Raw genomic sequence first — 22951 nt, 5'->3', positions numbered from 1 at the left:
AAAGAAAATGAAAAGAGGGCATTTTAAGCCAAAACATGATCTTTTCCGAAACCATAAGATTTTTGTGCCGAAACCTAACCACATGTTAACCACACTGGAAAATATCCACTACATAGAAATGTAAAATGTAGCTGTGGTTTGCAGAAACGTACGACGCCAACATTTATCCTGGTGACTGGCTTTTGACCTGTTGCCTTTTCCAGACGCAAACAGCCTGACTTGATTTTCCCTTGATTCTTTCCAGACGTAAACAACAGACTGAGAACTCATAAGAGCTCTTAAGATGTCTGACTGTTCAAGGCTTCTGGATGCAAATTACAGATGCAAAACACACACACACACACACACACACACACACACACACACACACAGCGTGATGATGTCAACCCATCAGTCAACAGATTCATTTTACCTCCCTCCCTCTCTGTCTCCCTGCAGAGATTTGACATCAAACTCATTTAACCTTGTATCAGGAAGTCAATTCTATTTCAGCTCAGCAGATGAACCAGATAGAGGAGGAGAGGAGGAGATGAGGAGGAGGTGAAGCCTCAAACTTTACATCCACGTGGTAACAACCTTTCACTGATGTCTTATGTCATTTAATATTACTGCACCTGATCCTGGAAGTGGTTACAAAATAAAAGCTCTTGCTGGGATAGATAGATGTGTTTAATTATTTCCCTCCTTCAGTTTCCCTCCTGCATGTGAGTCATCACCGCTGAGAGCAGGAACATGAATAATATAACACACTGAAATATATTATTGATACAGGTTATGTTAAGAAACTTTTTTTTTTAACTTCTTACCTCACAAGAACCGATTCATCAGAAGCTCAAACAGAAATCCGGACTGAGTGATCACATTTACGTTTCACATTTACATCACAGTGAGATTAACAATAAAATAATAATTAACATCAATAAAAAATATATATACTTGTATGAAAGGACAATTTTGGAGATTTTTTTTTACGTCTCAGGTCACAGATACTGCACACTTTAATTTTTTATAAACGTCTCAGCCGACACCAACTCCAGATGTTCCCTTCATTTATTTATGCTACTAATGAAGCATCATCTGCATGGCTGGATTTTCAAAAGTCAGAAATGTCCTACTTTCAATTTGGTGTGAACTATACACTCAGTGGCCACTTTATTAGGCACACCTTGCTCAACAGTGTGTAAAAACTGCTTGATAAATGAATCCTCTTTTATTGTTTTAAAGAGGAGGTGATTACATTTCATAGTTATCTTGGAGGATGTAGTTTGAGGTGTTGTTTAATTGTATTGCATCATATCAATATTGTGTCCAGCCCATTTGTATGAATTATGGGGGACATACCATGATGTCACCTATTGGTTTGTGTGCTCCTATTTTGAAGCCTCAAGTTCGGCATTTTGGCTGTCGCCATCTTGTTTTTTTTGGAACCAGAAGTGACCATATTTGGACAAGAGGTTGAAGCTGTGGAGGAGCGAGGGGCGGATCTGACTCATGGACTGTGGCAATGCCTTGTATACAGCTCGTCACATAAGCCCCATCCTTAAATATGAATGCATACAGATATAAATATAAATATTCTTCCAACTAGATTTCGCAAAAGCTTGATTTATCAGCTGGTTCCATTGGTGCTGAAGATGTTTACCAGTGTTTTGTTACACTGATTCCACTGAAAGTGTTTGGGGTGTCATCGAGTCTATGAGTCTGTTATCAGGATACTTACTCTTCATGCCACATTCTACCCCACTGCCTTTCTTTGTGCACAGTGGATTGGATTAGATTCTGAATTATGCACTGAATCAAGAACTGATTATGAATCGAGAATCAATTTTGAATTGAATCATGTGTTACACCCCACCTTTGGGCGGCCCTATGGGGCACACAAACCCCACCACTGACCCAAAATAAATCTATGGGATTTATTAACAAATAAAACAAGCAAACAAGACAAGAAAAATCCCACGCTGAGAGGCAGCAGGACCATGAGCTCTTAAGCACCTCCTCCACGCCAGGTGTGATGCATCTCATTCAGTAATGCAGCACACCTGGGCAGATCTACGATGGAGGGAAAAGGGTTAGCAGCACAGAACACATACAGCTGTAACACCCAAAGATTCACACCCCTGCTTTCTTGTGGTCGCGGAACACTTTTCTCTGAATGCTTTAATTTTCTTCATTCATTGCTGTAAACTTGGCCATGTTGCGGTTCAGATAGAGTCAGAGGTACCTTAAAGGGATAGTGCACCCAAAAATGAATATTCAGCCATTATCTACTCACCGATATGCAGATGGAGGCTCAGGTGAAGTTTTAGAGTCCTCACATCACTTGCGGAGATCCCAGGGGAGAGCAGGTAGCTCTAATGGTTGTTAAGGTCTTAAGTGCATCAGTTTAGGGACTCCTTAAATATAACATTGAGATAAGGACAAAAGCTTAAATACTGACTTTAACGTTTTGAGGAAACCTTAAGCAGAAGACTTAAGGGTGTTTGTGCAAAGGATTTTATTATGAGGGAACATTAAATCAGTCTGTAAGGAAAATCTTAATGTTTTGTGCAAGTGGCCTCTGAATCCAAAATGTCACTTATGCAAAAATATTATCAACAAAATCTATCCTCTCAAAATGTGTTATATTATTATCAAATATATTCATGTAAGAGCATTTTAATAATGTAAAGTACTGCATCATATCATATAAGCACATCATATATTTTTATAATATAAAAAGTATCTAACTGTAGAGATGTCAAAAGTACAATATCTCCCCCTGAGATGTAGTGCAGTCGAAGTATAAAGCAGCATACCATGGTAATATTCAAATGAAGGATATGTATGCGAGAATTGTGTATTTGCACATTACTTGAGTAGATGAAATGCTACAAAATCAAGACACAACTGCTCACAGGATGATGAGAAACCTGATTACTGTTGAAGTCATGAACACAGGGACCAGGATATTAATGAGGATGTTAAAACACTTTATAAATTTTCAGGTTAAGACTCGTCTCATCTTCACTTTAATCCAAGCTTGCCTCATGCACGTCACGTCTTCAAGGCAAGAATAATGATTAAATAATGATGATAAACAAATGTAATCAGCGCACATGATCATGGTGATTATAAAAATATCCTCAAAGTGCGTCGAGTCACAACCACAGTTCAGCTGCAGTTGAATCACGTCTGTCACTCATCCGGCAGCGTTTCTCATTTCCATTTTCTTCTTTCTCCATCTTCCTCCTCCTCCTCGTGTGTGTGTGTGTGTGTGTGTGTGTGTGTGTGTGTGTGTGTGTGTGTCTTTGTGTTCAGTCTGTGCTGAACATTTGCATAATATGAAATACACATATAATACACAGTAGTCCGTGTGTGTACGTGTACCTGCATGTGTAATGAGCAGGTTTCTGTGTGAGTGAATGTGGACGTTCTTTTGTGTGTTTGTATGCACGTGTGTGTGTGCAGTTCACATGTGCATGCATCTTGTGTATAAGTACACTGTCTGAATGTAAAGATGCTTGTGTGTATCTCTGTGTGTGTATTTGTGCCTCAGTCAGCAGCGAAATGAAATGTAACTCCTCATTGTTATGAAAACCACATCCTGCATTCCCAAATTAGAGAAGAAGAAGAAAAAGAAAATGAGTGGGAGAGATGACTTTATAAACATAGAAGCAAACACTGCTCCCTCCTCTTCGTCTTCTTTTCTTTTTCTGTGTCTGTGTTTGGCAGCACAGGTGAAGACTACGATTCATAACAATAACAGAATTAAAATGTTCAGAAGAAGAAGGAGACAATGACAGGTTTTGTATGATGAAACCAAAGACTGTACAAAAATATGGATGTGGTGTATGAGATGTCATAATTTTGGTTTCTTTCATCTCTGTCCAAAAATAGAGACAAAGAAATGTTTCATTTGGGCACCTGTGAATTACACACACATGTCCGCACACCAAGTAGCTCCTGTTTAGAAGGATTTTAATGCAGAGTGACATTTCAAGCAACACGAATCTTCCTCAGACTTCTGATATATGACAGAAAGTCGCCATCTTAAATACCCATAGTGCTGCCTGAGCCAGACGTGACATGCCACACTGTGACCCATATTCATAACAAAAATAAATCAAGAAAATATACATATATGTACCTGTGTTCCCCAATATCGTACCAAAGCTACTTTGGTAACACTCTACTTGAAGGTAATATACATAAGAGTGACATGACACTGTCATGAACTTGTCATAAACATTATGTACATGTCATAAACGTTTATGACTGCTGTCATTAAGTGTCATTTGGTTTTTGTATTGACAAGTTGCCATTGTTTGGGTTGTCTTGATTATGACAACTTGACATTAATCAAAGTGACATTACCAGAAGTTGTCTTTGTCATGACAAGTTGACATTAAATTTGTTTGGGATGTCCTTATTATGACAACTTGACATTAACCAGGATGTCATTACCAGAAGATGTCTTTGTCATGACAATAATAGTCCTTATGTCAACTTGTCATAAACACGAATAGAGGTGCATTTCTTGTTAATGTCAACTTGTCATGACAAAGACAACTTCTGGTAATGTCATCCTGGTTAAAACCTGTTGAGCAAAAGTCCCCCAATTGGGGACCTCTAGAGCTGCTAATAAAGCTACAAGGCTGTAAAAAAACTTTTTACATGCCCCAAACTCAGTTTTAACATCAACTAAATAAACAACAACAACAACTAACTCCAGCACCAATATCCCGACCCACTCGGTATATTTCGGGCTCTAACTCGACCACACGTTATTCAAAACACACACCATTCATCTCAAATGAAAGCTGAGACTCCACTCTTTCCACATGTATACTCCAAATCACTCTCCCTTTAACCACCACAGAGCTACAGCCCAAAGAACAACAACAACAGAAATCTCTTACTTTATTAATTTCGCTGTAAAATGCGTATTCTCCGTTTGCGTACTACCGGAAGTTGTCCGTCATTCAAATGAATCCGAGCGGAAAAAAAGGTTCCGGGGGAACAAAAACCATAAAAACAATGACCACTCACAGCAGCCGACACCTCCCCACAACGCGTTCTGCTGACTCTGATTTTTTTAGGCGACCCTCAAAATATTTCATTTGTGCCGTGTGCCATCTTCATTTACTCCTCACATATAACACATATACTGATATTTACACATCTTAACAAATCTCACAAGTGTTCCCTTTACCATGACACCACAAGTATTCAAATAGACCTTGTGATTGCAGAGATATATTCATTTCATTATAGATATGCAATTTTCGAGCAGAGGCCTATAAGATAGGCTTAGGGTTTTAATGTCAAGCTGTCATAACCAAGCCAACCCAAACAATGTCAACCTGTCATTACAAAAACCGAATGACACTTAATGACAGCCGTCAGAAACGTTTATGACATGTACATAATGTTCATGACAGGTTCATGACCATGTCATGTCATAATTATGACAGTGTCATGTCACCCTTATGTAGATACCTTCGAGTAAAGTGTTACCGCTACTTTTGAAAAATGTATAATATCCCCCTGAGACCCTGCATCCTCATATGAGGACATCACATTTTGGATTTCCTGCACATTAAAATTCATTCTGCTTAATTTAGACCTGTTGTTCTCATTTGTGGACATTTTACTGCTCAGTCTGCAGCCGATCCCGACACCAAGGTGGACAAGGTGCAAAACCTGATCAAATATTATGGTTGAAACTTGTTTATATGTGCTAAATAACGTCTGTAGTTTGACCATTTTGACCAGAATTTGACTAATTTTAACTACAGTAACAAGCTAACATGCTGTTATTTAGGAAGTATTTGTTTGAAGACAACTTAATTTTTGTATTATCCCAACATTTCACACAGGCCAATTAGCTGTGACAAACTGTTCCTACAGACAAGAAGGACATTTGTAGACTGGAGGGAGTCACAAAATGAACAAATCACAAGTCTTTTGGATATGTTGCTTTACTTGCAATTTTGTTTTGCACAGCCATATTCAGGCATCGAAATGAATTGACTTGAGCAGTGACCCCTAACCCGTATTGTTTGTCATTTTGCTTTTGCCCAACAATATTCAGACATCAAAATAAACAGATTTGTAATTTATTACACACTTGTGATTATTAGAAATAAACCCATTGTCCACATATCAGGACTTTTTTCCCCAAAACTACTTCCCGTTCAGTGACAGTGCTTGTTTTTTTTATGCTTATTAGATCCTACTTTTAGCAGTTACAGAATAACAATGTCATTCATTATGAGTTGTGTTTATGTCCCCCTGATTAATATAAATAAAATATTTAGTCTCTTGCAGCTCTGTTTTTGGTCTCCTCCAACTCCTGAGAAAAATATCAGTCTCTTTACCTGCTTAATGTTTCACTATATTCACCAACTAGTCTTTAACTGTGTCTGTCTGCTGTTTGCTGCTGAGCAGTGTAAAGTCAGTTTGATGGAAACAGCTGCTAGAAACACTAAGAATGAACTGGACAGTAAATGTGACACAGAAGCAGGAAAACCACGATGGCTGCAATTAGAGTTCATCTCACTAATGGACACTCATGTATGTAGATTAGTGTAAATGGATATGTATCAGATATTAAAAGGAATATTATAACTGGGACCTTTGATTCGGGGTGAGTGACATCAAAACTTGGTCCCAGATAAAAATGTTTTAGATCCCTGAAAATATGTTCACCGCCAAATGTGACCAGAACTGATGGAAATATTTGGTACAAGCATCAAATCATCAATTATTCCCCAGAAAGAAACACTAAAATAATGAATACAAACAGCAGCTGTTTTATGAGGGTTGGGAAACTCTCACAATACAATAGCTGAGCTCAGTGTTTAACTGCACGCAAGAGAGACGGAGCTGCCAAAAAAGTCAAACTTGGTCAAAGTTTAAATCGTTTTGGAATATTTCTTGAAATGTTTCCTACACTGGAGGAGCGTCGCTGCCTCATTGGGTGGTTTATAAAAGTCACTTTGTAGTTTTATGATCGACTTTTATTTTGGTTTCACATAAAGGAGGTCAAAAGATTCTTCACAATCATCTTCTCACACTAAGTTACCCTGCAATTACACACACACACACACACACACACACACACACTCCTTGTTGACCTTGTGATCGCTGCTTTCGCCCGCTGCCCCGAGCGTTGCCTCGTTGCCTCGTTGCCGTGACGACGCAGCTGTACTGCTCGTGGCCGGATAAACAGCAGCAGCTGGTTGCAATTGTGCTGTGTCAGTGTCAGTGTGTGTGTGTGTGTTTGTGTGTGTGTGTGTGTGTCCTCTCATTAAGTCAGCACCCCCACACTCCTCATCTGTCTTCTTCTTCTGGGAGAACAAGGTGAAACCTCCTTTTCTCTTCTTCTCTCCTCTTCATTCTTCTCCCCGTCTCTCTGAAGACTTTTTCCTCCTCTCGTCTCCTTCATTTGTCTTCTTGTAAGTGAAACCACATCGGCGACAGTCGTACAAACTGGGCACATCACACAGAGAGAGAAATAAGTCATGCACCAGTGAAATGGCGGCTTTTCTGGGGAGGAAATGCAAATCAGCTCTGGGAAGTAGAGCTGAATGATTATATTCTACTGATACTGATTTTGCAAGTTCGATTTTGGGTCTGCAATTGTACAAACCGCCTCCAGGAAATAGGTTGTTTTCATATTAGGTACTATTTGTACTGAGAGCAATTGCCCTCCTCCCTGCTCCCCTGCTGCTCAGCTCTCACAATATTCTCCGCATATATTGTACAATTTGAGCCTGTTTCTGACTTCATTTCTTTAACCGCATGACTCATTTAAAAGTAGGACTGAATTTCAGCTTTGTTGGGCATCGTTTGAGGAGAGCAATGACCGATCATGGCCCCAAATGGCCGTCCAACATTCGGATGAATATCTGATATGTCAGAGCTTCGGTCAGCTATAGTCAGGCTCTGACACAGTTGAAGCAGCGCCATGAGTCGATTCCCCAGGGTCAGTGCTTTGTTTTCTCGCCTGTGTGAAGTGGCAAACAGAGCGTCTGAAAGTGCCGTGTGGACACGACACATCATGTGGATGGAAAATAAGGAGGCCAGGTTGGTCGAGCTGAGGCAAAAGCATACGTGCCCCCTTGATGTTTCATGTAACACAGCTGTGCTCCATTGACTCTAATGCAGTCGTTTCAGATTTCCTTCATTTTCAGGCTGGTTTTGTGGATTTGGAGCTAAATGTTGTGCCTGGGGCATGTCGTGTATTAATGATACTTGTTACCTGGAGAGGTTGGAAACAGATATACGTTTCTTCCCTGTTCCAAAACCAAAATCAGACCCTGAAAAGTGTAGAGTTAGCTAGCTAGCTACTGAAGATATAGCCTACTCAATGTATACACATGCTACTTTTGCTTTTTAATGGTTATAACAGTGAAACAAAGAGCGATCCTGCTGTACAGAAACCAGTACATCACATTGTACGCAGATGAGATCCCTAACCATCCAGCGGCGGAGGTCCAGGTGCTGGCAGCAGCACGGGAATGAAACCAAACCCTGTTCATCTGCACACACTGTGATGCCACACAGCTGGTTCAACATCAGCAAAGTTTCCCTTTATATTCATTGTCTTGTGTGTCATCGCAGTGTGTGCAGATGAACGTTGTTTGACTTCACCCGGAGATCTCTGCCCGTCCGGTGGCAAAGCCAAACACGGTTCATCTGCACACACTGTGATGCCACACAGCTGGTTCAACATCAGCAAAGTTTCCCTTTATATTCATTGTCTTGTGTGGCGATCAGCAGTGATGTGGTGGTTCACTTTTACACTGTGATCTGTAGCCTATAGTTCGGCTTTAGCTTCTAACTATCTTTGTCTTTTTAACCTGTTGTGTTAGGGCTTAGTGAAAGGTCAGTTTACTGGTACAGCAGGAGTTGGATTTAAAGGAAAACACAGTTGTACAGTGCATACCCAGCTTTAGTAAAACAGCACTTGTATCATCTAGATGACATTTGTTTATGTTGTTGCTACAGTGTAGAAAGGCATGAGAATCACAAGATCCAAAGTCCATACAGTGAAGTTGACCTTTACATTATGCCTACTACAGTCATATTCTGAAGATAATATCAAGGACGACCAACTAGCCTGCCTTCCTACTTTATCACCCGTGGCTTTGCAGCTCAGATGATGACATCAGCGTGTGCTGCAGGCAAATGTAATGAAACAAAGCCTTTGTAACTCCACTTCCATTTTCCTGTTTTGGAACAGTTGGTTTTAACACCTGATGTGACCCGTACCTGAGCACACATGAACCGTACTCCAGACCACCTTTTTAACTGGACACTTGGCATGGATTGACGAACCGTGCCAAGGGTACATGTATCACAGTGACTGACTGAATTATCGGGGGAAATCTGACATGAAAGCCCCTCCCCCTCTCATGTCCCATGATGCTTTACGCTCTGCTGGTTTGAGACAGAACAAAGATGGAGTGCAACACCCTGTTCACTTCGCCTGTCAAAAGATGGAGCCTCCCTTTGTCTTGTTAAAGGTCTGCGTGTGTGTGTGTGTGTGTGTGTGTGTGTGTGTGTGTGTTGGAGGGTTAATAAGCTATGTGGTTCACCTGAGTCCCTCAAGCCTCAGGCCAGACGTGTGTGTGTGTCTGAATAATTTATAGCTACATAGAAAACCACAGTTTAATTTCTTTCTGCTCATAATTGCAGTTTCTCAGCATTATTGTCAGGATATATACTGTATCATAATTAATTCATATAACAGCTTTGTGTAATAAATCAGGGAGTGACCAAACGTTATGAAGTTGTGGGGAGTTACGTGCCAGAACTATATATTGCCGAGGTAATTTCCTGCAGTCTAGACGTCACCACAAAACCACAAACTCTTTTTTACATTTCTGTTTGTGTACACAGTGTACAAACATAACACAGAGTGTTAATATGTGAGCTTTGCAGGTGCTAGTAGGTGTATTTTAAACACTGTGTGAGCCAGGCATTCTGTTTCAGCCTGCATCCAGTGTTTGTCAGTGGTTCAACCTCCAAATTGCAAACCAAAATCTCAAGGCACACCTGTATTTATAGCTGTACACAATAGCTTCTGTAACGTGTGTTATCACCCTTATCACGACATAAGACAATAAAAATAAGAAAAATAAGGCAGGTAGCTTTTGTGATTCTGTCTACTGACAGCTGGTGGTTTGTTGTAATTTGCTCCGTACAATAAAGCGATCCACTGTCCCACTCACGGCCTTCTTCTCTTTCTTTTAAATGTTATCATCCCTCACACTGGCTGCCAAGCAGGGCTTTTGACGTGTCACTCACCCATGCATGAACGGTGACAAATAGGTTCCCCAAGGTTTTTTTCATATTCAGTTAAATTACATTTTTTAGCTAGAGTTTGCCTCTTTATCAGGAAATGGGTGCACGCAATGTACTGATACAGTCAATCAGAAATGTATTCAAAACTTTTCGTATAGGCTCAGTTGAGTATTGCAATAATAATGTGTGGTCATAACAAAATACCACGGCACACCTGGATTGATACACCATTTCAGAAACACTGGTTTATGCTAAGCTAAGATAACCCACATCTCGACTCCGGCTCAGTACTTAACGCACAGACATTACATTGATATCAGCCTTGCATGAAAGTAAAAGTTACCTGTTACATGTATTGTCTTCTTTCAAAATATACTTCCCTTTCCACAGGAAATTTAACGTTTACATACAGTCTCTTTCAAAATAAAAGCACTACATTGGTAGAACACCACAAATTGCCGTTTTTTTCCTCCAGCAGCAACCACACATGGTTGGGTTTAGGCAACAAAAACACATGGTTAGGTTTCGTAATAAAGAACAGGGTTTGGCTCTAGAATCTTACGGGATGCAAGCGCTACTCTCTCGGGTGAAAGTTGGTGTTTGTTGGATCCATCCGCCACCTCTCCGGCCTGCCACATTTGGACTTTTTGCCACCTTAACTTGTCCCGCTGCATTTCCCCTTGACATCGTGGGGCGCCGTTAAACTATAACAGCAACTGGCCATGTATCATACCGACATTAACAGTCGCTGTTTTTCGTTTTCTGACGCCACAAGTCTCTGTCCAAGTGTTGGATTTCGATGACTTTGGAGGGAGACCAGGCTCCCTAAAGCGTCAAAAGAGCCACAGTAAATAAATAATACATTTCACATGTCCTATTCCTGCGTTCTTTTGATAATAGTTCAGTTAACTCTTCATATATGTCATTTATATGTCAATATATGTTTTTTTGTGTTACAAACAATGCTGTCTCGTCCTTTAAATACTACAGTATTTTTGATAAGTCATCCTGCAGGGCATGTACAGTACAGATATGGAGCATACTTCATTAATCCTTATTGTAAATTTTACTCTTACAGCACCCTGCAGTAAAAAACACAAAAATACAGAGCAAAACTTCAGCAAAATTAAATGCAAATTATAGTATATAATATATATAATTTACCCAATCAATCTAATCCATCATATAAAGCCTCACTTGACTGTTAGTTTGAGGGTCGTAGTAGCTGCAGAGAGATATTCATGAGTCAGAGCTGTGTGTGTTTTAATTTATCAATGTCTCTCTCTCATCCTCTTTCTCCTGAGCTAACAACATGGGTGAGGGAGGTGTGGGTCACCAGTGCTCTACAGATCCGTATATGTATTGACCACATATTTACATAGGCTACTTTCAGAGCCCTCTCCAGCTGATGATCCATGTAGAAGACACGGTGATAAAGAAACAGCATTGTTCTTATATTTACTTTTATGGTATCATAATGAAAGATGCAGCTTAACCCCACTCGGAGGCTTCTTTAAAATCATAGGCTACTTACAGCCAACGTAAAGGTTACATTTTGCTTTATTGTTGTTTTTATTTCAGCTTTTTATATCTCTGACAGTAATGGCTTTGAGTGCTATAACGAGCAGGACAAAGCTGCAAACATTAGCGTAACTCAGCTCAAAATCCTGTGAACAGCACATTTATGGACATAATCTGTGAGCCGACTGCTTTTTGGCAGGTCTGAAAGTGCGTGTGATGAAATATGCAGAGGTTGTTGTTTTTTCTTTTCAGCACCTGCAGGTAATGCAGTTGTTGCTTTGATTTGAGGAGAGGAGAGAGGAGAATCTCCCCCACAGGCCTTCTTTACAGAAGTCTGTTTCACACAGGTGTAATAATAACATTAATTATGGCCAGTTGTATGGTGTGGGCTCGCTCACTGGACTGGCTCACTACTTAAATGGAGCAGTGCCTTTATTACAAAAAGGAATTGGTTTTCTTGCTTCTTGCTGTAAGAAATGTCTTTTTGTTTAATTACATACAGGTGCTGTGGCTTAGCTGGTTAAAGTGCCTGTCTTGTAAACAGGGGATCCTGGGTTCAAATCCCAGCAGCACCTAACAAAGTCTTCTCTCTGTCACACAATTATCAGTGTAATGAAGTGTTTCATTTGTTGAGCAAACTATGATGTTAGCCTGTTAGCTAGGCTAGCACAATGTCACTGTCTCTCCAAAATCCACTGCAAAAGTTAAACTTTCTGAACGTAAATTCCAGGCCGAAATAAGGAGAGGAGGAGTTATGCAGGCACAGTGGATATCACAGAGATTCCCAAAGGAAGGAATGGACTTCCGGTTGACTCTTCTCTGTACCCATACGTGAGTGGAAACAAGGCGTTACAATGCTTGAAAGCTTTTGTTGAGCAGGTGCTGTGGCTTAGCTGGTTAAAGCACCTGTCTTGTAAACAGGACATCCTGGGTTCAAATCCCAGCAGCACCTTCATAGATCATCTCTGGTTCATCATTAGTAGTGTTATACCAAGAAAGATGCCAGATTTACCCAGAAATTTGTTGTTCAAGTACTGTTCCACACTGGTTGGAGGTCTCCTAATTGCTTCCCACTCGCCATGATTCCTTAAAAATATCTAAGGAGGTCTTTTGAAGTTAACCCAAAACATCTGGCTGTGCAAAAGATTTCATTTGATCTCCTGCTAAGTGATTAATCGTGACCAGGCCCGAGTCAAGCCACCTTTTAAAGCCACCTACCCACAAAGATGGACAACAGTCGATGTTACCTGCTACTGGCACGGCTGTGCCTTCTGATCTATCAAAACCCATCTCCAGGTATGCAGGTGCTGTGGCTTAGCTGGTCAAAGCACCTGTCTTGTAAACAGGGGATCCTGGGTTCAAATCCCAGCAGCACCTTAGTTTGTTGTCTGTTTCTTACAGGACAGCTATGTCTCAAAGTATGTCCATCTTTGAAGAGAGGTCTTCCATCAAGCTGTTCATGAGAATACAAGGGACAAGGTCACAGCGCCATTTGACCATCAAATTGTAATCACTTCATCGCTGACTCAAAGTGCATGTTTGCGCTAAATTTTAAGAAGTTCCCTTTAAGTGTTTGTTTGAAATGTTGTATTCACGAGAATGGGACAGACAGACAGACGAAGATGGGTGGACGGACGGGCGGTCGTGACCTGAAAACATCATGGCTACAGCTATCGCTGGCTGAGAGGCATAAGAAAGAAAGAAAAAGAAGCACTAAAGCTGTGTCTAAACTTCTCACTAAAGCAGCAGTTTCTTCACTCATCATGACATGGCACTAAACACAAAATATCAGGTTGTATTTTTTTGTGAAATATGTGACTTGCTGTCTTGTTGTTCGGCTTTGATATGAAGAGAGTTTGCTTCAAAAAGCATCTCATACATCAAATAACAACTTCTTCTCCACTCATTAACACATGGCACTAAACCACAAAGTATTAGCTTGTGTTTCTCTTTTGTGAAATCTAATGTGCTGTCTTGTTTTATTTTGATATGAGGAGAGTTCGCTTCAAAAACCCCCACATCCATCGGAAATCTTTTGTCGTCATTAAGGTGCTGTGGCTTAGCTGGTGAAAGTGCCTGTCTTGTAAACAGGAGATCCTGGGTTCAAATCCCAGCAGCACCTTAAAACATTTCAAGATCATAAGTGTGATACTGGATGTAGCCTATCATCTTCAGGCTAACCCTGAAAAAGGTGCCAAACATGAGACTTTGGTGTATACCTTTACTGTATTATCGTGAAGGCGATACAGCTGTGTTCCAGTCCCCCCACACAAAACTTTCTGTCATGTTTCACTTTGATATGAGGAGAGTTCATAAAGCATCTTATCCATTAGACATTTACTCTGGACATCAAGGTGCTGTGGCTTAGCTGGTGAAAGCGCCTGTCTCGTAAACAGGAGATCCTGGGTTCAAATCCCAGCAGCACCTTAATGCCTATCTGTCTCTCATTGTGTCATACTGATTACCGTTAATGTATATATGTTGATCGGTTCTGTACGACATCTATTGCACGTCTGTCCCCCCGTTAAAGGGTTTTTTTGGGGAGTTTTTCCTTATCCGTTGTGAGGGTCCAAAGGACAGAGGGATGTCGTATGCTGTAAAGCCCTGTGAGGGAAACTGTGATTTGTGATATTGGGCTTTATAAATAAAATTGATTGACTGATTCATTCATTCATTGAAGATTCCAACCTGGGATGGGATGGGAACTGCTCTACTGACCCCCCGGTGAGCCTGAATAAGAGAAGTGGTTACAGATGATGGAAAGATGGGTTGGATTGAAAACACACCAAATTTACCCCGTTCGTCGAGCTGTTTTGATATGAGGACAAACCAGTGTCTTCAAAGTATTAGCTTGTGCTTCTCTTTTGTGAAATATCTAACGTACTGTCTGGTTTTATTTTGATATGAGGAGAGTTCGCTTCAAACCCCCCCACATCCATTGGAAATCTTTTGTGGTCATTAAGGTGCTGTGGCTTAGCTGGTGAAAGTGCCTGTCTTGTAAACAGGAGATCCTGGGTTCAAATCCCAGCAGCACCTTGATACCTCACCTCCTTATAAGATTATATTAAAAAACCTAACCTGGGAAGTATCGCTACCTTTAGCCTAATGTCAGCTGGGTTGAGCTGGGGTCAGCTGCTGTCAAGCATGAGAGTCTGTTCTTATATACTGTAAGAACAGTTTGCTTCAAAGCATTGCTGTCTTTGACCTAATGATGACAAATTTAGCTTTCAGTTGATGAATTATGCTGAAAAAGATGCCAAGGTAGTGGAGCATGATATTCTTACGTAATCGTTAATGCAGCTGTGTCTAAACTTTTCTCTAAAGCAACAATTTCTTCTCCACTCATGACATGGCACCAAACCTAAAATATCAGCTAGTATTTTCTTTTTTGTGAAATCTCCAACTTCCTGTCTTGTTGTTAGGCTTTGATTTGAGGCAAGTTCATCCTCACAAAGCATGTCATACATAAAAAGAAACAGTCACACAGGTGCTGTGGCTTAGCTGGTTAAAGCACCTGTCTTGTAAACAGGGGATCCTGGGTTCAAATCCCAGCAGCACCTTCATACATTACCTCAGGATCACAAGTGTCATATTGAAAAGTATGCAAAACTTACTCAACTGGTGGAAAATGAGACCTCAAGTTCATCGTATAACTTCACACTGGAACTGTGCCTAAACTTCCCAGTAAGGCAACTTCTCCACTCTTCATGACATGGCACAAAACATAACTAGCTTGTGTTTCTTTTTTTGTGAAATATCTAACTTGTTTCACTATGATATGAGGAGAGTGCACTTCAAAAACGTCTCATCCATCAGAAATATCTTCTAGTCACTGAGGTGCTGTGGCTTAGCTGGTGAAAGCGCCTGTCTCGTAAACAGGAGATCCTGGGTTCAAATCCCAGCAGCACCTAAATATATCAACTGTGGGGTCACAAGCATGATATCTTTGTATCTTCATGCTAATCCTAAAGGTGCCAAAGATACCAAGTTGATGGAGCATTAGACCTTGGTGTGTACCTTTGCCTTTGAAGCCTTCACAATAAAGCTGTACCTGAACTTCTCATCCAGTTAAACCACAGCACATTCAGGTGCTGTGGTTACTACATCTTCTCAGGTTCACAAGGTTGCTACATCAAGAATTTAAAGAGAGGAATGCCAAGTTGCTGAGTTTTGCGCCGGCACTAAACATAAAATATCAGCTTGTATTTCTTTATTTTTGAAATATCTGACTTCCCATCTTGTTGTTCGGCTTTAATATGAGGAGAGTTTCCCTCAAAAAGTATCTCATACATCAAATAAGGAAGCAGTGTGCAGGTGCTGTGGCTTAGCTGGTCAAAGCACCTGTCTTGTAAACAGGAGATCCTGGGTTCAAATCCCAGCAGCACCTTTCAGTTACAGCTCTCATGATTCCAACAAACCTGCGAAATTTAAAGTTTCAGTCGACGCAGCTGTGAGTTGTGATGGCATCACGATACTGTGTCTCATGCTGATGTATGTTTCGTAATTGTCAGACTTCTGTATAAATTGTTCAGTTGGGGCTGGCACACATGCCACACTTTTTGCACCCCTATGTCCACTGTTTTAAGGTCCCATCACAGCATGCAAGCCTTCCCAAGCATCTATTTTTCAGGGTGCACTGGCTGCACTCTTCCGTGATCGTAAATGAAGCTGTGTCTAAACTTTTCTTTAAAGCAACAATTTCTTCTCCACTCATCATGACATGGCACCAAATCTGAAAAAAATCAGCCTGTATTTTCTTTTTTGTGAAATATTGGACTTAAAGTCTTGTTGTTCGGCTTTGATTTGAGGCAAGCTCATCCTCAAAAAGCACCTCATACATCAAAAGAATAAGTGGCGTGCAGGTGCTGTGGCTTAGCTGGTTAAAGCACCTGTCTTGTAAACAGGGGATCCTGGGTTCAAATCCCAGCAGCACCTTCATACATTACCTCAGGATCACAAGTGTCATATTGAAAAGTATGCAAAACTTACTCAACTAGTGGAAAATGAGACCTCAAGTTCATTGTATAACTTCACACTGGAACTGTGCCTAAACTTCCCAGTAAGGCAACTTCTCCACTCTTCATGACATGGCACAAAACATAACTAGCTTGTGTTTCTTTTTTTGTGAAATATCTAACTTGTTTCACTATGATATGAGGAGAGTGCACTTCAAAAACGTCCCATCCATCAGAAATATCTTCTAGACACTGAGGTGCTGTGGCTTAGCTGGTGAAAGCGCCTGTCTCGTAAACAGGAGATCCTGGGTTCAAATCCCAGCAGCACCTAAATATATCAACTGTGGGGTCACAAGCATGATATCTTTGTATCTTCATGCTAATCCTAAAGGTGCCAAAGAAACCCAGTTGATGGAGCATTAGACCTTGGTGTGTACCTTTGCCTTTGAAGCCTTCACAATAAAGCTGTACCTGAACTTCTCATCCAGTTAAACCACAGCACATTCAGGTGCTGTGGTTACTACATCTTCTCGGGATCACAAGGTTGCTACATCAAGAATTTAAAGAGAGGAATGCCAAGTTGCTGAGTTTTGCGCCGGCACTTAACATAAAATATCAGCTTGCATTTCTTTATTTTTGAAATATCTGACTTCCCATCTTGTTGTTCGGCTTTAATATGAGGAGAGTTTCCCTCAAAAAGTATCTCATACATCAAAAAAGGAAGCAGTGTGCAGGTGCTGTGGCTTAGCTGGTCAAAGCACCTGTCTTGTAAACAGGAGATCCTGGGTTCAAATCCCAGCAGCACCTTTCAGTTACAGCTCTCATGATTCCGACAAACCTGCGAAATTTAAAGTTTCAGTCGACGCAGCTGTGAGTTGTGATGGCATCACGATACTGTGTCTCATGCTGATGTATGTTTCGTAATTGTCAGACTTCTGTATAAATTGTTCAGTTGGGGCTGGCACACATGCCACACTTTTTGCACCCCTATGTCCACTGTTTTAAGGTCCCATCACAGCATGCAAGCCTTCCCAAGCATCTATTTTTCAGGGTGCACTGGCTGCACTCTTCCGTGATCGTAAATAAAGCTGTGTCTAAACTTTTCTCTAAAGCAACAATTTCTTCTCCACTCATCATGACATGGCACCAAATCTGAAAAAAAATCAGCCTGTATTTTCTTTTTTGTGAAATATTGGACTTAAAGTCTTGTTGTTCGGCTTTGATTTGAGGCAAGCTCATCCTCAAAAAGCACCTCATACATCAAAAGAACAAATGGCGTGCAGGTGCTGTGGCTTAGCTGGTTAAAGCACCTGTCTTGTAAACAGGGGATCCTGGGTTCAAATCCCAGCAGCACCTTCGTACATCATCAATGGTTCATAAGTGTGATAGTGAAAAGTGTTTCTATGTGCCAAATCTACCCTGTTGATGGAGCATGAGTCCTTGGTGTATGCCTCTAGAAGAAAGCAGTGCTCCAGTCCCACCACAACCCTAAATAGGGTAGGTGTTGACACACAACTGATCTATTATATTAAAAAAGATGCTAAATTTACTCAGTTGGTGGAAAGTTCATTGTATCATCACACTAAAACTGTGACTAAACTTCCTAGTAAGGCAACCATTTCTGAAATATACAACTTCCTGTCTTGTTTTATTTTGATATGTGGAGAGTTCGCTTTAAAAAGCATCTTATCCATCAGAAATCTTTCCTAGTCATTGAGGTGCTGTGGCTTAGCTGGTTAAAGCGCCTGTCTTGTAAACAGGAAATCCTGGGTTCAAATCCCAGCAGCACCTTCACCCATCATCTGTTGTTCATAAAACTATGTCTTAAGACCAAAGATTATCTTAAAAAGCCTGTATCAGCAGGGAAGGGCTCTAGTCCTCCCAACCCTGAATAGGGTAAGTTCTTACACACAATGCTGGATTATATTGAAAAAGAAAAATTACACTCCTCATCGTATGACACACTGAAACTGTGTCTAAATTTCCCAGAAAGCAACGATTTCTTCTCCACTCATTATCACATGGCACTAAACCACAGAATATTAGCTTGTGTTTCTCTTTTGTGAAATGGCTAACTTGCTGTCTTGTTTCACTCTGATATGAGGAAAGTTTGCTTCAAAAACCATCTCATCCATCAGATATCTTTCTTAGACATTGAGGTGCTGTGGCTTAGCTGGTGAAAGCGCCTGTCTCGTAAACAGGAGATCCTGGGTTCAAATCCCAGCAGCACCTTAGAGACCACAGGAGTTTGCTCCTTTACCCAATACACAGTACCCTCATTATGTAAGGAAGGCCTTCTTGTTTGTAAGCTCTCGGGGGGGTGCTGTGGCTTAGCTGGTTAAAATTTCCATCTTGTAAAGCTGGAGGCCCTGGATCCAAATCCCAGCAGCACCTCTCTGCATCATCTTTGGATCAGAGGATTGCTATATCAAAAAGTGTCTTCGTCTTTAAGCAAATGATGAGATTGAACCACAGATTCACATTTTCTGTAGATCAGAAAGCAATGTCCTCTTCGCGGTAATGAGGAGAAATTTGATTTTAAGATGAAAAACTTAACTGAAAAAGATGCCAAGTTGGTGGAACATGAGACCAGTCATCTCTTGGGTGTGTATCTTTATCTTTGAAGTCTTCACACTGAAGCCTGTGCCTAAACTTTTCTCTAAAGGCAACAGTTTCTTCTCTGCTCATCATGACATGGCACTAAACCACAAAATAAAAAGTATTTTCTTCTTTGAGCAAATGAAGAGACTTATCATGAAAAATTACATTGAAAACAACGCCAAATGTATTCACTTTGTGGAGCATGAGACTCTTACTGTAATCTTAATTCTTTTGGTTTGAGGCTCAGTTTCAGGGTGGCCCTGGCATTTTGGCCCAGACCAGCCCACCACAATCAATCACACAAATATCAGGCAGGTTTCTTTTGACATTTGAGGAGACACACATATTAATAAAAAGGGGATCTGGGACTCTTTACGCTGCTTTGCTAAACCAGGCTCCTGAAATCTCATTAGCTAAGGCTAACAAGCCCGTAACTTCCCATTGTATTGCATTAGACATGAGAAATGTACCTGGATGGACCTGGGTGAGTGCAATCTTTTCTATCTGGAGGGGTTGTGTGTGGTTTACTCACCACCAGGCCATCACTCTTGCTCCTTGCCTCCAGCTTGCTCTTCTTTGTGGTCGTTCAGGGTAAAGGTGTATTAACATGGATAATTCGTGGTGGCATGTCAGAACGTTTTCTCAGTCTCTTTTGTCTTCAAGCGTCTTCCTTGTGGCGTGCTCGTTCAGCTCAAAGGCCAACAAGAGTCATACCAGCACGGACGTCACCTGGGTCAACAAGGTCCATGTCAGGTGTTGAGGAACCAGGAACAAGACATAGATGGACCAGAGCAGAGAATATGGAACTTGCTGGAATGTTACCATAGATGTAAGCCCAGCAAGAGGGGCTACATGCAGAGGATGTGGCAATCGGAGCACTTAGGGCTGTGACCCCCAAACCAGGAGAGTGGCTCCAGCTGATTCCAGGTATGGGAAACTCCGGGTATGCCAGATGGCCAATCCACCTCTGCTCACATTTACTGTACAGCTTTACACTGACACGGCACTAAACCTGACATATCAGCTTGTAGTTTTTGTGTATTATACCCGATTTGCTGTCTTGTTCTGCTTTGATATGAGGAGAGTTTGCTTCAACAGGAACGTCTTCTTTGGGATAATGAGGAGAGATAAGATTTCAAGATGAAAAATTACACTGAAAAAGATGCCAAGTTGGCGGAGCATGACATTCTTAATCTCTTGGGTGTATAGCTTTACGTTTGAAGCCTTCACACTGAAACTGTGTCTAAACTCCTCACTAAAAGCAACAGTCTTTTTTTGTCTGCTCATAATATCAGGTCCCATCCATCTTCCTGTCTTGTTGTTTGGCTCTGATGTAAGAAGATGTGTCTTCAAAAGGCATCTCATCCATCAGTGTACAGGTGCTGTGGCTTAGATGGCTAAAGCAACTGTCTTGTACACAAGGGGTCCTGGGTTCAAATCCCAGCAGCACCTTACAGTTCTGGCTCTCAGGACTCTAACATACCTGTGAACTTCAGAGTTGGCAATCAGTGCGGCTATGAGTTGATGATAGCATCTTGTTACTGTGTCTCGAATGTGTGATAAGTGTTAGACTGATCAAGTTTTAGTTGTTAAGCTGGGGCTGGCACATATGCTGCACTTTATTGCACCCTTACATCCACTGTTTTCTTAATGCCCCTTTCGGCACACAAGCGTTCCGAAACATCTGTTTTTCAGGGTGCGTTGGCTGTGCCCTGATACACACAAAGTTCAACATTTGGGAGCCAATTGCAGTCCACTCACGGTACTTACAACTGCCAAGGTAGTGAAGCATAATACTCTTACGTAATCATAAATGAATCTGTGTCGAAACTTCGCTCTAAAGCAACAATTTCTTCTCCACTCATCATGACATGGCACCAAACCTAAAATATCAGTTTGTATTTTCTTTTTTTTGTGAAATGTCTGACTTTCTCTCTTGTTGTTCGGCTTTCATATGAGGAGAGTTTGCTTCAAAAAGCATCTCATACATCAAAAAACAAGCAGATTACAGGTGCTGTGGCTTAGCTGGTTAAAGCACCTGTCTTGTAAACAGGAGATCCTGGGTTCAAATCCCAGCAGCACCTTAATGTTGAGCCTCTCAGGACCCCAACATGCCAGAAACTTTTAGAGTTTCAGACCAATTACAGCCAGAAGATATCGTTCCTTTCTTCCGTAAACATCGGTCTGTGAGAAAATATAAACCTCCTTTGTTTGCTCCAAGGTAAGACGCTAACCAACATGAGCTAGCTTAGCACGTTAGCAAACAAAGACATCCATCCATCCATTTTCATAACCGCTCATCCTCTTGAGGGTCGCGGGAAGTGACCACTTCTGCATTACCATCTGCTAACCCCTTGTGCGTCAAGATAGACTGCAAAAGGCTGCTGCCAGTGACATGATAGTGACCAAATGTCAAAGTATGACACGTCGGGATGAGACAGTAGCCCTTTTTAGACAGGAATTGTGCAAATTTGCAGGAAAGCCCGATCAGTCTTTTTTCAGCATCGGCAGTATAAAAGCAAAATCGGGGAGTGTGGCAAAATGCAGCCTACCTACTTTTGTTTAGAGTGCGCCTTTTTCGGGGCAATGGGGGGTGTGAGCAAGTAACAAAAGGTGTAGCTCAGCGTGTGATGTAAACAGTGACGCGGGAGGGAAGCCGCGGCTGGTCAGTCCTTTGGCGATCCTCTCCTAAGTCAGCCCGTCCTTCACCGTCCCCGTCATCTGATGGTTAATGGCGTCTTCGTTTGCGAGGACAAGGAGGGCGCGCAATTCCTTGTCTCCCCAGTTGCTCCAGGTTTGCGTTTCCCTCTTGCTACTAGCTGCTCGCTAATTCCTGCTATCAGCTGTTTCCTGTTTATCCACCGCCAGTGGGTCGCATGTGCAGCGTCATCAACAGCTCCTCCCATAAGTCTTCAACAGCCCCTCCCATTGCGGAAGGCCGCCTCGGTCTCTTCTTCTAACCGCTTCATCCTCTTGAGGGTCGCGGGGCGGCTGGAGCCTATCCCAGCTGACATCGGGCGAGAGGCAGGGTTCACCCTTCACATAGAGACAAACAACCATTCACGCTCACATTCACACCTACGGACAATTTAGAGTCACCAGTTAACCTGCATGTCTTTGGACTGTGGGAGGAAGCCGGAGTGCCCGGAGAGAACCCATGCTGACATGGGGAGAACATGCAAACTCCACACAGAGGGGCTCCCACGCCTGGGATCAAACCGGCAACCCTCTTGCTGTGAGGCGAGAGTGCTAACCACCACACCACCGTGCCGCCCCCGCCTCGGTCTGTTTAAACTAAAAGGGTTCCGCCAATATGTCTACCCTATGAGGCGGAAAATTGGGCACCTCGGATCAACTCGCCAATCCGCCTCTGTGTGTATAAACGCTCGCAGCTTGCCGGCAAAACGGTCCAACATTCACCGAAAATCTGGCAGTGTAAAAGGGGCTAGTGTTGGTTGAAAACACCATATTGACCTGCTGGGTGGAAGGTTTGACAGGCTTGATAGCAGTAACCAAAGGTGGGCAGGACTCAGCGAAGGGTTTGTTAGACTTTCTGGTTTTATTTCTTGTCTTTTTGT

General features: G+C 41.7%; 17 non-coding genes across 17 annotated transcripts; all 17 read left to right on the top strand.

The window, feature by feature from the left end:
* The first annotated feature begins 12318 nt into the window (after positions 1-12318).
* Positions 12319-12392, top strand: trnat-ugu (transfer RNA threonine (anticodon UGU)). Its single transcript has one exon. It is a non-coding gene; the product is annotated as a tRNA-Thr (tRNA).
* Positions 12393-12695: 303 nt separating this feature from the next.
* On the top strand, positions 12696-12769 carry trnat-ugu (transfer RNA threonine (anticodon UGU)). The gene has a single exon. It is a non-coding gene; the product is annotated as a tRNA-Thr (tRNA).
* A 351-nt stretch (positions 12770-13120) lies between these two features.
* Positions 13121-13194, top strand: trnat-ugu (transfer RNA threonine (anticodon UGU)). The gene has a single exon. It is a non-coding gene; the product is annotated as a tRNA-Thr (tRNA).
* A 671-nt stretch (positions 13195-13865) lies between these two features.
* On the top strand, positions 13866-13939 carry trnat-ugu (transfer RNA threonine (anticodon UGU)). Its single transcript has one exon. It is a non-coding gene; the product is annotated as a tRNA-Thr (tRNA).
* A 231-nt stretch (positions 13940-14170) lies between these two features.
* Positions 14171-14244, top strand: trnat-cgu (transfer RNA threonine (anticodon CGU)). Its single transcript has one exon. It is a non-coding gene; the product is annotated as a tRNA-Thr (tRNA).
* Positions 14245-14779: 535 nt separating this feature from the next.
* trnat-ugu (transfer RNA threonine (anticodon UGU)) lies at positions 14780-14853 on the top strand. The gene has a single exon. It is a non-coding gene; the product is annotated as a tRNA-Thr (tRNA).
* A 450-nt stretch (positions 14854-15303) lies between these two features.
* trnat-ugu (transfer RNA threonine (anticodon UGU)) lies at positions 15304-15377 on the top strand. The gene has a single exon. It is a non-coding gene; the product is annotated as a tRNA-Thr (tRNA).
* Positions 15378-15653: 276 nt separating this feature from the next.
* Positions 15654-15727, top strand: trnat-cgu (transfer RNA threonine (anticodon CGU)). Its single transcript has one exon. It is a non-coding gene; the product is annotated as a tRNA-Thr (tRNA).
* Positions 15728-16130: 403 nt separating this feature from the next.
* On the top strand, positions 16131-16204 carry trnat-ugu (transfer RNA threonine (anticodon UGU)). The gene has a single exon. It is a non-coding gene; the product is annotated as a tRNA-Thr (tRNA).
* A 474-nt stretch (positions 16205-16678) lies between these two features.
* Positions 16679-16752, top strand: trnat-ugu (transfer RNA threonine (anticodon UGU)). The gene has a single exon. It is a non-coding gene; the product is annotated as a tRNA-Thr (tRNA).
* Positions 16753-17028: 276 nt separating this feature from the next.
* trnat-cgu (transfer RNA threonine (anticodon CGU)) lies at positions 17029-17102 on the top strand. The gene has a single exon. It is a non-coding gene; the product is annotated as a tRNA-Thr (tRNA).
* Positions 17103-17505: 403 nt separating this feature from the next.
* Positions 17506-17579, top strand: trnat-ugu (transfer RNA threonine (anticodon UGU)). Its single transcript has one exon. It is a non-coding gene; the product is annotated as a tRNA-Thr (tRNA).
* Positions 17580-18054: 475 nt separating this feature from the next.
* Positions 18055-18128, top strand: trnat-ugu (transfer RNA threonine (anticodon UGU)). The gene has a single exon. It is a non-coding gene; the product is annotated as a tRNA-Thr (tRNA).
* A 361-nt stretch (positions 18129-18489) lies between these two features.
* Positions 18490-18563, top strand: trnat-ugu (transfer RNA threonine (anticodon UGU)). Its single transcript has one exon. It is a non-coding gene; the product is annotated as a tRNA-Thr (tRNA).
* Positions 18564-18930: 367 nt separating this feature from the next.
* Positions 18931-19004, top strand: trnat-cgu (transfer RNA threonine (anticodon CGU)). Its single transcript has one exon. It is a non-coding gene; the product is annotated as a tRNA-Thr (tRNA).
* A 1747-nt stretch (positions 19005-20751) lies between these two features.
* trnat-ugu (transfer RNA threonine (anticodon UGU)) lies at positions 20752-20825 on the top strand. The gene has a single exon. It is a non-coding gene; the product is annotated as a tRNA-Thr (tRNA).
* Positions 20826-21383: 558 nt separating this feature from the next.
* On the top strand, positions 21384-21457 carry trnat-ugu (transfer RNA threonine (anticodon UGU)). Its single transcript has one exon. It is a non-coding gene; the product is annotated as a tRNA-Thr (tRNA).
* Positions 21458-22951: the final 1494 nt, after the last annotated feature.

This window comes from Epinephelus lanceolatus, chromosome 15 (assembly GCF_041903045.1).
Source record: "Epinephelus lanceolatus isolate andai-2023 chromosome 15, ASM4190304v1, whole genome shotgun sequence".
NCBI lineage: Eukaryota > Metazoa > Chordata > Actinopteri > Perciformes > Serranidae > Epinephelus > Epinephelus lanceolatus.
This window is presented reverse-complemented; position numbering and strand designations above follow the sequence as displayed.